The sequence below is a fragment of the Polyodon spathula genome, chromosome 18 (assembly GCF_017654505.1).
Source record: "Polyodon spathula isolate WHYD16114869_AA chromosome 18, ASM1765450v1, whole genome shotgun sequence".
NCBI lineage: Eukaryota > Metazoa > Chordata > Actinopteri > Acipenseriformes > Polyodontidae > Polyodon > Polyodon spathula.
In genome coordinates this window covers 28,211,345-28,228,225 of record NC_054551.1, presented here as the reverse complement: position 1 = coordinate 28,228,225, position 16,881 = coordinate 28,211,345, and positions in this window count along the sequence as shown.

The window sequence follows — 16,881 nt, the reverse complement described above, 5'->3', positions numbered from 1 at the left end:
GGTCACATAAATAACAAATAGTAAATACATGATTTGTTTAGATTCATCTGCAGATACCATGGTACTACCAATGATGTGCTTGTAGAATCCCAGTTAATATTACTAGCTGTGCTAAACTTAGAATTTTCCTAAATGAGCTTTGAAGCTTCGTGGCTCACAATGTGGGTCACGCTCCAGCTTGCTGTTCCCGTACAGCCGCAGATCTAGGATTTGCAGGTGTCGGATTTTCTCCAACTCCTGCCAGGCCAACAAGTTGTGGGACAGGTCCAGGGTTCCCAGTGCCATGAATTTACTGAGGCCACCCAGACCCTGAATCTGAAACAGAAACCAGAGACGTCGTTACGAAAATAACAATGTCTGGGAGTAATTATGTGCTTGAGCAAATCTCCTGTATCAAACAGGCCAGATCCACCTGGCACACCCACTGTGATGTGCTTTTATATTTTAAACTTTAGAGAGCTTAACACATAGATTATTACAGTTTCTTTGTTGACAGTCACATGACAGACAACTTTCAAAAAGCAAGATTTGTAAGGAAGGCGCAGATGCAGCACATATATGGAAAACAGAACCATAATTTACCATAACACAGAACACTGATGTTTCAGGATTCGTATGGACGATATGTGTCCCAGTAACGTGTATTATTGTTTATTTCTTACCACGACAACTGCAAAAGCTCAGCTCTCTGGCATCAGCTTTCCAAAACAAATTCTGTAATTTAAGACACCACTAAGACAACTAATGCCCATTGGAAATATTAATATTTTGATCTTATAGAAAAAAATGGTATTTTGCAGGTATGGCAGGTCGCTGGTGCTCACTGAAATCAATAAATAGCTCTGTAGCCTCACCTCAGATACTCACCCTGTTGTTGCTCAGGTCTAGTCTCCAGAGCTGTGGGCAGCACTCTAGGCTCTCCACCTCTGTGATGCTATTGCCAGACAGGATGAGAGTCTGCAGGCTCGCACACCAACCCAGGCCTGCAATCACACCTGTATATTCCGATTGTTTATTAAACAAACAACACTTAAGTACAATACATGCTACAAAACATTGAAGAAAAAGTAGCTACACATGCTTCCAGTAAGTTCCATTACTATTTTAAATGAGTGTACTCACATTTAATATTTCAAAACTAGGTTAATGTGTCACAGCTAAAACTATGGTGTTCAAGTGAAGGACATGAAGCATTTTATGAATCTTCTAAAATTATTTATGAAGAAATACTTCAATACCGGTAGTTCAACTAAAGCAACAAGCTTTGAAAACCAGGCCAGTTGACCAGTTATCAGACATGAAGTGACAGAAATGCTTAAGGATTAGTTTCGTAACACTGCAAAGCTAGTTCTCCACCATGTCCAAGTGTTTCTGGCCAGGGCTGTTGGCCGGGATACTTTTAAGAAGTGGGAGGCCAGCAGCTCTTGGCACAAGCTAACCCCTTCTTCCAGCTGCTCAGTCCTATTATAAATCTGATTGAGAGATCTTGCTGCAGCAGTGATGGCAGTCTGGTTGTTTTCCAGCTGAAGCCAGCAACCAAAAAATACTGCAAAGTATTTCATTTGGCTTCAGCATCACATGTTACTGCTAATGCTAATTCCCATTCTGTGATCTGGTTACTTCCTTATAAAGGTCTAAATTATAGGATGCTGTTATGCGAAGAGGGATAGTGGGTATTCCAGCATCAACAGAGGTGTCGAACGCCAGTCCTCGAGGGTCGTAGGGTCTTCTAGTTTTCATTCCAACTTAAGCTCTCAGTTAACATAATTGAGCTAATTATTTGTTCAATTAGGCATATCTAATATTTTTCAAAGTGTTTTACAGTTTATGGTTTACAAAATTCACTTGATTCAAGGAACCCTACCTCTGAAACATTTTGAAGCCTGGGGAGAAGTGTTAAATGTGCCCAATTAATCAAATAGACTAATTAAGTACTTGAGAACAAAAGCCAGAAGACAGGAACTGAGTTTGACACCCCTGATCTATAATAAAGGGTACGTTTAAAGATGAGTAGACGAGAGAACTAAATCAATCACTGTCTGATGCATGGCCAAGCTCCTTCTTATCGGCCAAACAAGGTACTGCTAGTAGGCCACTTGGTTTTCTGCTTGAAATGTCATTGGAAGTAAGTTGTATTTGATATATCACAGTAGTAATATTCTGTGCTAATCTGTGAAATACCAGTTTCTAGTCAAATAGCGCCCTCTACCTTGCAAAAGATACAAGTCAAGTTAACCAAACACCATTATTAGATTCATTTATACAAAATAATTATAAATGAACAGAGTTATTATTATTTCTTGCCAACAACATAATAAAACTGAACAGCAAGTGTTTGTATAATGTAAGCTTCATTACTAATAGTTGTATAAATATGCACCACATATGACTTTCATGAAGTTATTCTAACAAGAGTTGTGACATGCTGGCTTCTGTGTATAATTTTTCACAGAGGCAAACAACTTTAATGCTCATATCAAGAATTGTATTTTTTAAATTAAAAAAATAAATGTGATTCTTAATATCAATAATTAAATTACCAATATCAGAATGTATTCTTGATATCAACAACTGAATTGTGGTATCAAAAATGTATTCTTCACATTAACAATTGAGTTGCAGAGGGCAATATGCATGTAATTCAATTGTTGATATAAAGAACACATTTCGATATTGGTACTCAAATATCAGAAAAGATTCTTTAAAAAAACGCAGAATCCAGATGAGCACAACCTTGCCTTATAACTATTAAAACAAAAATAATAAAATCACTTACTGATGCGACATTGGGATAAATCAAGATACTTTACAGTCTTCAGTGGCTTCCGAGAAACAGCGCGAAGAAACTAGAACAAATATATGTAAAAAAGAAAATATAGAAAATAATCACAAATTCAACTGTGTAGCCAAAGTAAAATGTACAGTCCTCAGTCATTTAAATATGCTATCAGATTAACAACAAAGAATTTGCCTACAGTACAAATGCACTACAAAGGTATTTACCTGTTGCGTGATTCTCATGATTTGGTTTTGCACTTTTGCATCTAAATGATGAGTTTTTCCTGAATTAGTCCATCAAATGGCATTGTTTGTCCCCAGCGAAAATGCAGCTAATGGATTTAGTTACTGACTTTGACGGGAAAACTGTGTGTTGGTTACAGAGTGCAAATTAAACAAATCAGCTTATCTGTTCCTGTCAAGGAGCCCTCAAAGGGAGCGCTGTAGCTTACCTGTTCCTGTCAAGGAGCTCTCAAAGGCAGAGCTGTGGGACAGCCTTATCAGAGTGAACGCAGCAGACAAACAAATCACTCCCTGCCATAACGATCTGATGAGCTATTAATTCAGTGAGACAGCTTACAGAACCCCTTCATAAATCAGCTCCTTGTCACTTCCATCAGGCTACCATTGGACACATGAGGTTATTATGACAACATACACACACACACACACACACACACATATATATATATATATATATATATATATATATATATATATATATATATATATATATATATATATATATATATGAAAATAAAAGTAATGCATCAATGAATATCTGTGTAGGTAAAATGGTTTAAGCATTTAAAATGGGATTCCAATTAACTGACAATTTCAAATGTGCGTCCCTCCAGTTTGTAATTTTGTAAAATGACATAATGGCAGTGAATAGAAGCTACACTAAAATACCTCCTAACTCTAGAGGTCACCAAAGATGACAATGCGCCTAAAGTAATAAGCAAGGCCTTATTTTCATAAAAAATGTTTTTGTTTAACATTATTGTTTTAAAATATTTTTTGAAAAAAAAAACACACACACACAGAACAAGACGTTGTAATTGAAGGGGTGCTTAGAACAACACCCCAACACTCACTTTATCAAAAAGTGAGGTATGTGAAAGAACATAATTCAAAGCTACCAGGCAACACCCTGAAGGTGTCTGTATTCCATATTTAGAACAATGGACCCCAGAAAACACTGTCTTGAGGGTTGGCATTTTGTTCAACATACTCCTTCATTACTATATATAATTGGATTGATTAAACTTCATTGTATATAGAAGAATGTGTGGTCATTAGTGTATCACTAATCTCAGTAAACAAATACTTATTCAGAACACCTTCAACACATATTCTTTTTAAACCCTTTAATAAGACAATTTAAAGCTAAAAAAAACAGTCTCCTTGTTTGCCGGTGTTTGTTCAGAACAAAATAATTATAGCAATAGATTGTGATGACTCCAACATGGCATATTTCAATGTTAAAAAACTGTTGATAAGTACTGGAACAAACTATATAAAAAACTGAAAGACAATTACATATATATATATATATATATATATATATATATATATATATATATATATATATAATATATATTCATGACACAAAACTGTAAGGGGAAAATACACCACCTACTGCTCAGCAGAGGCAAAAGCTTACAGGACCTGGTATTCCCAGGCAAAATCCCATCCAAGTACTAACCAGCCCTGACCTTGCTTAGCTTCTAAAATCAAACGACATTGGGTGTTCTCAGGGTGGTGTGGCCGTAAACAAAGAAAATTGTTTTTATATACCTCTTAAGCAACATTGCTTGAAATTTAAAAATTTCACAAGGGAGCAGAACAATTTTTTTCTCTCAAATGGTGGAATTGATTTACTAATAACATTTTACAGAAAATACCTATAAGTGCAGCTGATATTTTAATAATAACTAAAGTCTCCAGTTTAACTGCACTATAAAAAAGTGTCTCATACAATTGCAGTATTGTATTCATGAATTATACTGGTGACGATTTACAGTATAAGGTAGATGACATTATTATTATTATTATTATTATTATTATTATTATTATTATTATTATAGAAATAGTTGTTGGTCCTGGAGTTGTCATGGTAACAGAGATGACAGTCATGACTTCATTTGAGAGTGAATGTAGCTAACAGGAAGTATTCTCCCATGGTGCGCACATGACATGCAACACACCTCATCCACTCAAAGGATGGTATTTCTGAACTCAGAAGAGACTGCAGAGTAAGAATTCACTCACATAACAAGAAAAGCAGAACTATTAACTGCAGAGCAGCTGACTGGGTTGGTCAGCTCCATCTCTGTGAGGGGTCACATTCTTGATGGGCTGTGTCGACATGCAACCACAAAGTGACTCAACATCTCGCATGCACAATGGTCACATACTTTAATAAATGCTCTGGGTGGTTTACATTGATTCCCACAGCAGCACTACAGTACCAGTTATAGGGATAGGCCCTGTCTCCACAATGTGCAAACACAAACCTCACATTGCTGGCACTTGACTAAAATTATATCTATATATTTTTTTCTGAGTTAGAATGGTTAGCATTGGAATATGAGTTCAATTTATTTAAGTAAAAGTTTAAGAAAGTCAAGTAGACAAACAATAATGCCTTATTTAGTATGAGGATACAGTAGCATATGTTTCTTATACTTGCATGGATGCTTCATATTTTTATAAGGTTTATTTTTATTAAAGATGTATAAAGGATTACTCAGTGAATGTGTCTAAGCGTTCCAATGGTTTACCATCCTCAGCAGCATAGTGCCATTCTTAAGCTGTTGGATAGAGAAGGATCAATTTTTCCACAACAGCACATCGCCCCTCGCACATACAGTATGCATGGGCTGTATTTGATAACGAGCTGAACCAGGTTTCTCCATGAACAGCACACTACAGTAAAAGCTAGTTGCTGTTTATGAGAAATGAGTAAACACCATTTTGAGTTTTAACATCACACTCCACAGCTGTGTCTTGTCAATGTTTTCTTACTCTGTCATGTATCCAACAGCTAATTCATGAAGTTTGTATAGAGTGTTTAGAGTCCAACAGAGACAGTGAAGTACACAAACACATACTTTACTACAACATGATTACCAACCACAATTTGCTGACAAAGGAGAGTGCTCTGAGATCTTGTGACAATGTATTATTTCCCCCTGATTATTCGGTATTCCCCTTAAAAAGAAATATTTGTGCCATTGGTTGAACACGTGAAGAATGACTCAAAACAGGATTTTCTTTAAACAAAAAAATAAACCCTCGTTTTACTGCAGTATTATGTTCTCTTGTGTAGATTTGCCATGGTTACAAGTGGATCGTAGTCACAGTTACATGACAGAGGATATCCGATGGTTTCCCATGGTACCCACATGCTGAGTGACCAGGAGCTCCTGACCCCTGGACAGATTATTTTTAACTCTAGAGGAAGTTACTCGTGTAAAAAGGAGAGAGTCAGTGCTAGTCATTCATTCATCGATGCGATGAGCTAAGAATTATCAACATGGTGGTAAAAGTGCAAAACATTATCCACTTGAAAGTGCATACAGCTGGCTACAGTTAGACTGCAGTCTAATTTCTGTGTTAGATATTTATTGTTGGTTTGCTCTTTAGCTTGAGGGGAGTGGCAGCTGATTAGGACAGGTGTGTATAGAAATCCTAAACAGCCACTTTTTAACTAAACATAGTATTGTAGAAAGTGTTTTTTTTTTATTTTTTTTTATGTTTTTATAAAAATAAATAAATAAATAAATACATACATACCAGTTAAGAACCAGTTCTTGTTGAATTCAAATGATAACGAAGTAAAGCTTTACTAACAGCAGGGGGCAGTGTTTGAGTATAAATGCCACAATGCTTATTCCTAACGCCTGTCTTCATTGAATCTATCATGAATTTAAGAAATTCAGTATATTTTACTTTTTTTTGTAGGCAATTTCATATCATATGGTGTCTGTTTTTCTATTATATATATTTTTTATTGTGTTTAATTAAAAGAGGGGTAATAAATTGTACCTGCGGGAATTAAAAACACAAGCAGGATTAAACTGCTTATATTTAAATCAGCCACTTTAACAAACTTCGTCTTTTTCGTTTCAATGATTTTCAAAGGGAGCTACACCAAATAGAAAAGTGATACTGTGTGTTTTTTCAATGTACATGGATATCTAATGTATGTGTCTCGGTGTGTGTTTCAAATTACATTTCATTGCCTCAGGGAAAATGGGAAATACATAGCTGTCATTTACAACTAGCACACCTTACCTCAGTGAGGAGTTAACCTTTCCTTTGTTTATTCTCTGGTGGCTACCGCAAGGACCCTGGAGCACTTACTTCATTTACTAGAATAAAAATCTGTGTGAGGTTCTGTGCCTCAGGACTGCAATAAGGTTTACTGCTGAGAGTTTTACAGACGCCACTGCAGAGATTAATTCAATTAGCAACTATAAAACAACACACACACTAAAAACTCTAATATACACCGCACACCTATATAATGATGCTTAGATTCATTATTATTGCAAAATTTATTAGCCATTTTTATTATAAAGGGGTTATTACAAAATTTTGTTATTTGTAGAAAGCAGGTATTTGATTGGCTGAAGTAGTGTTATGTGGAACCCGAGACATGTGCCTAAATTAGAAGTCCCTGAGGTATTGAAAGGGTTAATCCCATCTGGCTTTGTTCTAAGCTACATTGCTGCAGTTATTAATAGCAGCCATGCGGATGGCAGATGTGAGAGTAACGGCTGTTCACAAAGAGTTAACGGAGCACAAGAACACTCCTAGGCTGGTTTTCTTTCCCAGGCTTATTGGGTTACCGAAACTCGGATCTACAGTTTCTAGCACAGGTACACATTCTGCACTGCAGGCTGGGTCAAGCAGTGTAACAGAGCCATTCTGTTTGTTCCTCACAGCATTGGCACAGGACACACCTGTATCCTGCTGGGTAGAACCCTTTGTGTTTTGAATTCTCATTCAGGACATTTACTAAATCAGCAGTCCAAACATAACCCCCTTTTTTCACATTACTCCCTGGCTGTAATGAAAATATTCTGTTATGATTTATAATACACCACCACCTGCACTGGACACTAATGAAACGATGCATCCTTGGACCTTCAAAATAATATTTTTTTTTTTCTACCAGATTTTTAATGATTTTTTAATGAAGAGCAAATTATGAAATGCCAAAAAGCATTATCTTGAAGGGTGTATAAAAGTTGAAGAGAACATCCGTTATACTTAACAAGCTGTAAAAGAGCTGCTAGGAGGAGTTTCATTACACGGCCTATCCCTACATTCTTTTCCTTCTGCGTAATCAATATTTACACTGAACATTCTTCAATCTCTACAACCTCTCTCTCTCTCTCTCTCTCTCTCTCTCTCTCTCTCTCTCTCTCTCTCTCTCTCTCTCTCTATATTCTCTATATATATATATATATATATATATATATATATATATGTGTGTGTGTGTGTGTGTGTGTGGGTTTCAAAGAGCTACTCCATTATAACCTCTGGACATATGGAATCCTAACCTCTGGCAACCACAAACTTGACAGAGAACTATATAGCACTTTCCCAAGGCAATTTACAGAACAGTGAAACCAAGGTAGAAATGGAAAAAAGCTAAATTAAAAATAAGAAATACAGTACAGCAAAGTAAACTGTGCATGGCAATCTTTACTTCGAGTGTTGTACTGGTAGTTAAAACAGACTTGCACAGAAGTGTAAATAAGGAGAGTGGAAAGCTGGAAGGGTTCCAGGTGAAATACCCAATAAATAGCTGGTGAGTGAGTATGAAATTGAGGACAGGATGAGGCTGAACTGGGTGAGCCCTGGTGGGTTGCCAAGTGACAGGCAGAACAACTGTGCAGTGGAGCAATAACTATGCATCGTGGCAGAGCAAGGGAGGGAAAGTGTAGTCCTGGAGGATAATGGGACTACACCCTCCAGAATACCACAGGAGTGAATTACACCTGGATATGATTTAATTAGAAACACCTGCCTGTGATTAAGCAGGCAGATGTAAAGAACAGATCTGAAATGTTTGTAGGCTATCAGCGTGAGCTAAGGTCTTTGTGAAGCCTCTGTGTTTTCAGACCTGAAGAGGTATTTAATACTTAACGATGTAGCTGTCCGGTCATAGTAAAAAAAACATGTATATGTTTAGTTAGCACTTTTTTGTGGAGTAGGCTTTTCTTTTGTTTATTTTGTGTTTTGTAAATTAATTTAAAAAAATACAGGCACCGCCCTGTTTGAAACATCTCTGTGGTCCAGAGTACTGTTGAAAATATCCTGAGAGAGGCAAGGAAATACCCGCTTTATATATATATATATATATATATATATATATATATATATATATATATATATATATATATATATATATATATATATAAATAGGGATGGAAATAAGACTCCCATTGCATAGCAGTTTCACCCATTACTGGTTTTAGTAGGAGTTTAATAAGACACACCTGAGCTTGATACCTATACCCTGGGGTTAATCAAGCTCATAATAAAACCTGGAATGGGCTAAACTGCTCTGCAATATGAGTCTTCTTTCCATCCCATTTATTTATTTATTTCTGATGAAAAGTGAAGAACAATGACACCTGATACAGCACACTGCTGAATAACCATTCTGAGTTGTCACACTGCTATCAGACCTCAGAATCGAACCACTCTGGGCTTGGTCAGCACTTAGATGGGTATCACGAGACTGTTGCTAATATGTTAACTACACTGTCCCTTACAAATGCGAATACAGGTCAGACACCCTCCAATTCCCCTCGAAGTTGTTTCCTCCCGCTAAGAGCTTTATTTAATTTGACTCCCAGTCTGAAAAGGGTCACAGCTGGAATGGGATTTGGAGCACATTACAGTAGCTGTTTGCTTATTGGGCTCATGTAACAAAGTTCTTGTTTTTGCTGTCACTGCACTTCAAATGCTTTGTTAGTGAAGCATGAGGTTTATTTGATGAATTGCTTTTCAGTTAGTCTGCTTTTGTTAATTATGCAGGTGCCTTGTACTATTCAGTTGAATAGTGCACATCTGTTAAGTATGGTGTTTATGTGCACAGGTATGATTTTTTGGTTAAACATGTTCAATGCAAATTGTTTTAGGACTGGTATCATTACTTGTAAATACTGTAGGCTTTTGTAAATGTATTGTAGGTTGCTGTATATCCTAGTTCCTGCGACTGTGACTAGAAATGTCTCTGCTCTTTCCTGCATCAATACCAAAGATTACTGACATTGAAATTAGATTGACTGTCACTTCTGTCACAGGAGTACTACGATTACATCTAAAAAATTCAGGGCATGGTGCTGAATCAGAGAACGTGCATTAGCAGGTGACAAAGCAGTATGTATCACACAGCCCAGACACAGTTGCTGTGACGAAGATGGGCTCTCGCACGACAGAAATGAAGCTGACGTCCATTATATTGATTAAAATCAGCTAGCATTTGGTACATTGTTATTTATGTATTCATTGCAGCATTCCACTTTCAATCATACTGTTAAACTGTATTCTCATTATGATGCACCATGCCCTATTTCACTGTGTTGTAATGAAAAGGCATATTTAAGGAAAATTTATTTTCATATACCATCTCCATTAAATAATGATATTTAACTTAAAATAACCTGTTAAAGTTGAAAATCCAGGTCACCATATTGCTTTAAAATGGATAAACCCCGATATAACTGGGGTGAGTATTTCTTGTATTTCTGCACTGAACAATTAACTTCATCTGTGCTGCAGTTTTGAGACAGAGCAATGCCTTCCTAACCTAGTATGCCAATAGCTTTGCGTGCCTCACATGGTATAAATCCATTCCAGATCCTGTTGGTGAAACCAGTGAGCAAACAGAAATGGAACACAGGCCTGCCAATGCATTGCGTTCTGAAATTTGAACATGGCAGTCAGACAAGCTTGCCATTAAAGGAAGCCTTTATGAAAGGCTGGACATTGAAAGTTCCTACAACATTCAGTAACTCAGTCATTTAACACCTCAAAGCTGCCTTTTTGGCAATCAGTATACACACCCCTAGGCTAGACTTCTGCTCTTATGAAAGGCTGCATTTACAGTGCCAAAACTGCCCAAGGAATGAGAATATGGATAGCTGAATATTTTACAGCATATTGTTTTACTATCATGAAATGTCTTCTTATTATTAGTGTTGTATTTAGAGTTTCTGAAATGACATTAGAATGTGTGCTCTACCTGAACCCACACAAATAAACAGGAAACCCTCAGAGACAACGCCTTGTTCTGTGGAATCAATAAGTGAGCACAGTAAAATCAAACACCACCTCTTCATTGACCTGCATTCAACAAAACAGTCTGACACTTAGACCGAAGGCCAGCATTGCCCCTGGTCTTATGCAGTGGTAGCAATCTAATAAGAGAACAAATGAAGTTTTAAAGGGCTATCACACTGGCTGCTGGTGTGACAATAACAAACTAGCAGGTGACAGGAATCAAACACATAAGCACGTTAAGTGCTTAAGTTATATTTTTATGTTTTTGAGAAGATACACATGTTTCTTCATTAAGTGCAAATTAATGAACAATATCACATTTAAATATGATATCCAAAAGATCTGGGTTGCCAGGAGTTGTTTTAGTGCCTTGTTTAGTGCCCTTAAATAAGAGTGCAGAAGCAATCATTCTAATGGTATGAAACTAGTAAGAAACTATCAGAACAATGATTAGAATATTGCTTCCTGCAGTTGTTTCTTGCTCAGTTTTACTGAACAATTATTTTAGTCCTGATCAGTCAATTCAGCTGTAGAGTCTCAACTAATCATTCCTGATCAGGGTGCTACATTTGAAATTGTGGGTCTTGGAGATTCTTAGTAGACAGTCTTCTCTAGTGCTAGTACTTTGTTTTTATTGATGGATACAATTTAAACCTATAAGTCTGAGTTTGTATGTTGAAATTGAGAATCTACCAAATATCTTAAAACAGCCTTGTCTAAAAAGCAGAGGCTGCATTATACACTAGCTGAAGCTTTTAAAATATATACATATATTTTGAATTGCTATTATGACATATGCAATTTTATTGTCTATCTGTATTAAAGTGGTTTAGTTATGAAAATTATACATACTGAATATGTATTGATACACAGCAGAATATGGTTAACGTAACACCTGTTCTGTATTTTAAGTTTTACCCAGCTAGCACTGGCTTTGTCTAGATGAACAGATGACCTAATCTATCCACATTTGATTAAAACAACAGGAAATGAGAGACAGATATAGAGTAACAATAAATATATTGTTACGCTAAGCTTTCACTTGCTCTGTATAACCTCAAACCCAATGCGAAATATCCACAGACTCATGGATAAACAGGAAACTGAGTTCAGTTACAAACAGACTGTCAGTACAATTATTAAAATAAACATAACGGACACCATCTCCACCTGCTGAGTTTTTTTTTTTTTTTTTTAAACGGTCACAGTTATAAAATTGTCAGCAATTCAAATGGAACTATATACATATTAAACAGTTTATAACTGTATGACCTTGTGAAGGTTCAGATCCTGTGCAAAGGGTTGCTATCAACCGCTAAGACCTTCTTTCATTTTATTTGAGTCTTGTCTTCAGGCTATCTGGCAGCACAGACTTTTCAGTGTCTTTTTTTTTTTTTATTTGAGAAACTAATATCCTGCCAAATGTCAGTCTTGAGCACCACTGCTCTTAACAAGGTCCCTCATTCCCGTTAGGTGTTGATTCAATCATTTGAAGTGCAGCATGTTATTATTAGAAGGTACTCTGTATGCAAACCCGCAATCGTGCACGCTGAGGTGTTCAGGATGAAATCATTGAGACATTTTTTCCATGTATTATGTAATGTAAATAACTACCCATCCAATCATAACGCTAACATTGGTTCCTCATAAACTAGCATACAAGCACACAGCAAGCACACAAATATGACTGATATGAGTAAGAGCTGAATGTACCCTGAACTGATATATCAATATAATGAAATGTTATTTTATACATAATTATATTTGATTAACTGACCCTTATTAAAAAGTATACATGGGTATTATTGCCAACATCACTCCTTTTATTAGCGTTATGCTATACCTTGCTTTCACTATACTTCACTTTAGTATGCCACTATAACCTTTACAAGGACTGTCTTAGAGGTACTCTGTAACACAGAATGTTCCACCTTTGCTTTGTGTTTTTCCAATTTCGATCTGGTTCTGTTCTTGGTGTTGTAATTCTAAGAAGTGAATCGACAATCCCCATTGCCAGCATGACCAAAGGCTTGCTAGAAATAGACACGCCAGTGAGAGGACATGCCAGCAGGAGTTTTGTTAGGGGTATGGTTATGAAGTTACCTCAAATGCAATGCTTTAACCATGTAATAACAATAGGTGAAATGAAATAACCAATAGGCAGCATTTATTTATACATTTATTTATTTTTACAAATTGTACCTGTATTTTAATCAATGGTAAACTTGTATTAATATTTTATCTCACGGCAATACCAAATAATGAGTCACACAGTAACACTTAATATTGATATATTTCTGTGTTAAAAGAAAGTGCTGTAAAGAGTTATTTTGTTTACCACAGCTAAAACCTAAATTGAGAGTCCTGAGAAAAATATCCCATACTGGAATTGCATTTACCCTTCTATCATTTTGTAACAATATTGGTGTAAAACTTTAAAAGTGAAATTAAATACGAACATTGTGTGCAGATAAAAAGTTAAATTAAAACTGTAATATGATGATATTTTTGTAGAAAACTGCAGTAGAATGAATGTGCAATTGCATTTTATATGATGGTGTCTGCCCCAAGTCTTATTTCCTGTTGTCCTGAGAGGTAAATGCCAAGGTCAGCTGGCTTTTAGCATTAAAAGCATCCTATAAGGTCAATGTTTTGTAAATAAACATAAAGGTCAGACAGTCTCTTTTCACTAAAGGTCACTCTAATAAAAAAAGAGCTAAGTAGAAATAACGAAGTTTTTGATTGTTAGCCCCTTCACATTACCAAATAGAACAGTTTTTTCTTATCATTTTCACACCTCATATCTAACCCTGGCATCAGATCATCTCAGTCCTTCATTTTAGAAAAGTTCCTCAACTTTTAAATAAAAGGTCTTAAGAACTGTATAAGTCACATTTTTAAATTAAATTGTAGTCCTATTTGTTGTTTATTTTGTATTTATTTATAACATATGTATGCTAAAGGGTCACAAATTACCAACTAGTATATTTTAGTGTAGTCATTGGACAATTATGTTTAAGGTCACAACGCAAAGTTTCCCTAAACAAAGGTTAACTGCATCCTTAAGTATGCATATATCTGCAATGATAAGGTCAGCGAAGAGCTGTTAGCCAAATCCTGCAGCAACTAACCACAAAGCATGCTGCAGTCAGGTCACTTCAGGCTGACATTGTGAGAGGATAGCATCTAAATCTAAGAATGACTCCACCTGAAATGTCAAGAGTAATCAAACCTCATTCCTGTTCCTTGGCTGAGAGCCAGTTCGATTCTCAGGATAGTTGTGCCAGAGAACAATCATAATGCATTTCTGACGCAGTGAAGAGAATGCCTCGCATATTACATTTTTGTACATTAAAGATCACTGTGACTGATACCACAATTATAAAAATATACAAAAACACAACTTACTATATTTAATGGATTATTGATTATTTGGTTATCAATAAATATTCTATTGTAATTTTTTTTACCCCTTGTGCCAGATTATCTGAGAATGTACTAGCTTGTATGGCACTGCCAGAGTATTTGTCTCATGGGCTGTGTATCACTTTATATTCAATATTATATTTGTATTTTTTATTATTTATTGATGAACTGGTTGATAATCATAAAAATTAATATAGATTTACCTCTCCTGAGCACATCCCAGTTTATTACATTAACAAGACATTTCTGTGATCACGGTGAAACAGTTTGAATGACCATGTTTGAGTTTCCAAAACAGTGTGTGTGTGTGCGCTCTTATTTGTTATGAAGTCAGCAGTGGTTTCTCTAGGTTGCTGTTGTTTCCTTTACCTCCAGGAGGGCAGTGATTGATTGCATATGCTATGTACCCCTCCTGGCAACCAGGCCTTCATAGAACAAACACCCGGGAGAGTCGAATCACTCTCCTGTCTACAGCAGGGGTATTTCTAAGAATCATTTTAAAGATTGTTATCTGATCATGTTAACCTGCCATGAGAGTGCACCTAATATGAAATTAAAACAACATGGGACCTCTTTGTAAACAAGATGTTTTCCGTTCATATGGATTTTAAATTCAATTACCAGCTTTATTTTTTTAATTCTAAATTCAATTGCCAGCTTTTTTTAGGGGTCAGGAAGCTAATTTGGCAGGGCATCATAGCAATTTTCAACTGGGAGTTGACCAGTTTGAAGTTCAGTAATGAGTTGAATTATGTGATATTGTGACCTATCAACTCCCTGGCACTGTCTAGCACAGATTCTGTGTCTGATTTTATACAGCACACACAATATATTCCACAATGTAATCGCAGACTAAGCCAGTTTTGTGGGTGATAGAAGTGGGCAGTAGACTAGAATGGCTTGTGGAAACTAACCAGCCAAGATTTACAGACTGACATATTAAAAAAATATTTTACCTAAATGGTAAAAATCTTGACATAGTTAAGAGAACAGTCCAGTTGTGTATTACGTGCCTAAGAAAGTATGACACATTTAACATACGTATACTGATAACATCTCAAAGCAACTCAGGAAACAAAGAGAAATTTGTATGCAGTGGTATTATGTTGCTGTCTGTCCCTGCCGACTGTTTAACAATCTATGCTTAACAAGGAATCCTAGTATTTGTCAAAAGAATGTACACTCTGTGGAAACTCCAGATTAGCCCAATGACACCAGCTCCAAACCCCCAAATCCTGCATACCTTTGTTACCAGTGGGTTATCTATTAACACACATACACTACTCAATATACATTCTACACAGTGCCTACAGAAAGTCTACACCCCCGTTTTTTTCACATTTTGTTGTGTCAGTGACTCTTTCATGCATTTAAATGAGGATTGTTTTCCACTTATCTACACACTCCACACTGTTAAAGGAAAAAAAAGTTTTATTGAGAAAAATGACATTTTAAAAATACAAAACTGAAAGAAGTAATTACAGCTGTGAGTCTGTTGGGATATGTATCTACCAACTTTGCACACCTAGATTTGGCAATATTTGACCATTCTTTACAAAACTGTTCAAGCTCTGTCAAGTTCCTTGGGGACTGTTGATGGCAGCAATCTTCAAGTCATGCCACAAATTTTCGATTGGATTTAGGTCGGGGCTCTGACTGGGCCATTCAAGGACATTTACCTTTTTGTTCCTTGGCCACTCCAGTGTAGCTTTGGCTGTGTGCTTTACGTTGTTGTTATGCTGAAAGGTGAACTTCCGTCCCAGTTTCAGCTTTCTTGCAGAGGGCAGCAGGTTTTCCTCAAGGACTTCTCTCTACTTTGCTCCATTCATTTTCCCTTTTATCCTGACAAGTGCCCCAGTCCCTGCCATGAGAAACATCCCCATAACATGATGCTGCCACCACCATGCTTCACAATAGTTCTTTGGGTGATGTGCTGTGTTGGGTTTCTGCCAAACATAACACTTTGCATTTAGGCCAAAAAGTTCCATTTTAGTTTAATCAGACCACGAAACTTTTTGCCATATGGCTACAGAATCTCCCGAGTGTTTTTTTGCATACTTCAAACGGGATTCAAGGTGGGCTTTCTTGAGTAATGGCTTCCTTTTTGCCACCCTTCCATGCAGGCCAGATTTGTGAAGTGCTTGGGAAATTGTTGTCACATGCACACTTTGACCAATCTTGGCCATTAAAGCCTGTAGCTCTCTCAAAGTTGCCATTGGCCTTTTGGTAGCCTCTCTGATCAGACTCCTCCTTGCTGTCATCCAGTTTGGAGGGACGGCCTGATCTAGGCAGGGCCTTAGTGGTGCCATACACCTTCCACTTCTTAAGAATCGTCTTGACCATACTCCAAGCGATATTTTTTTATAC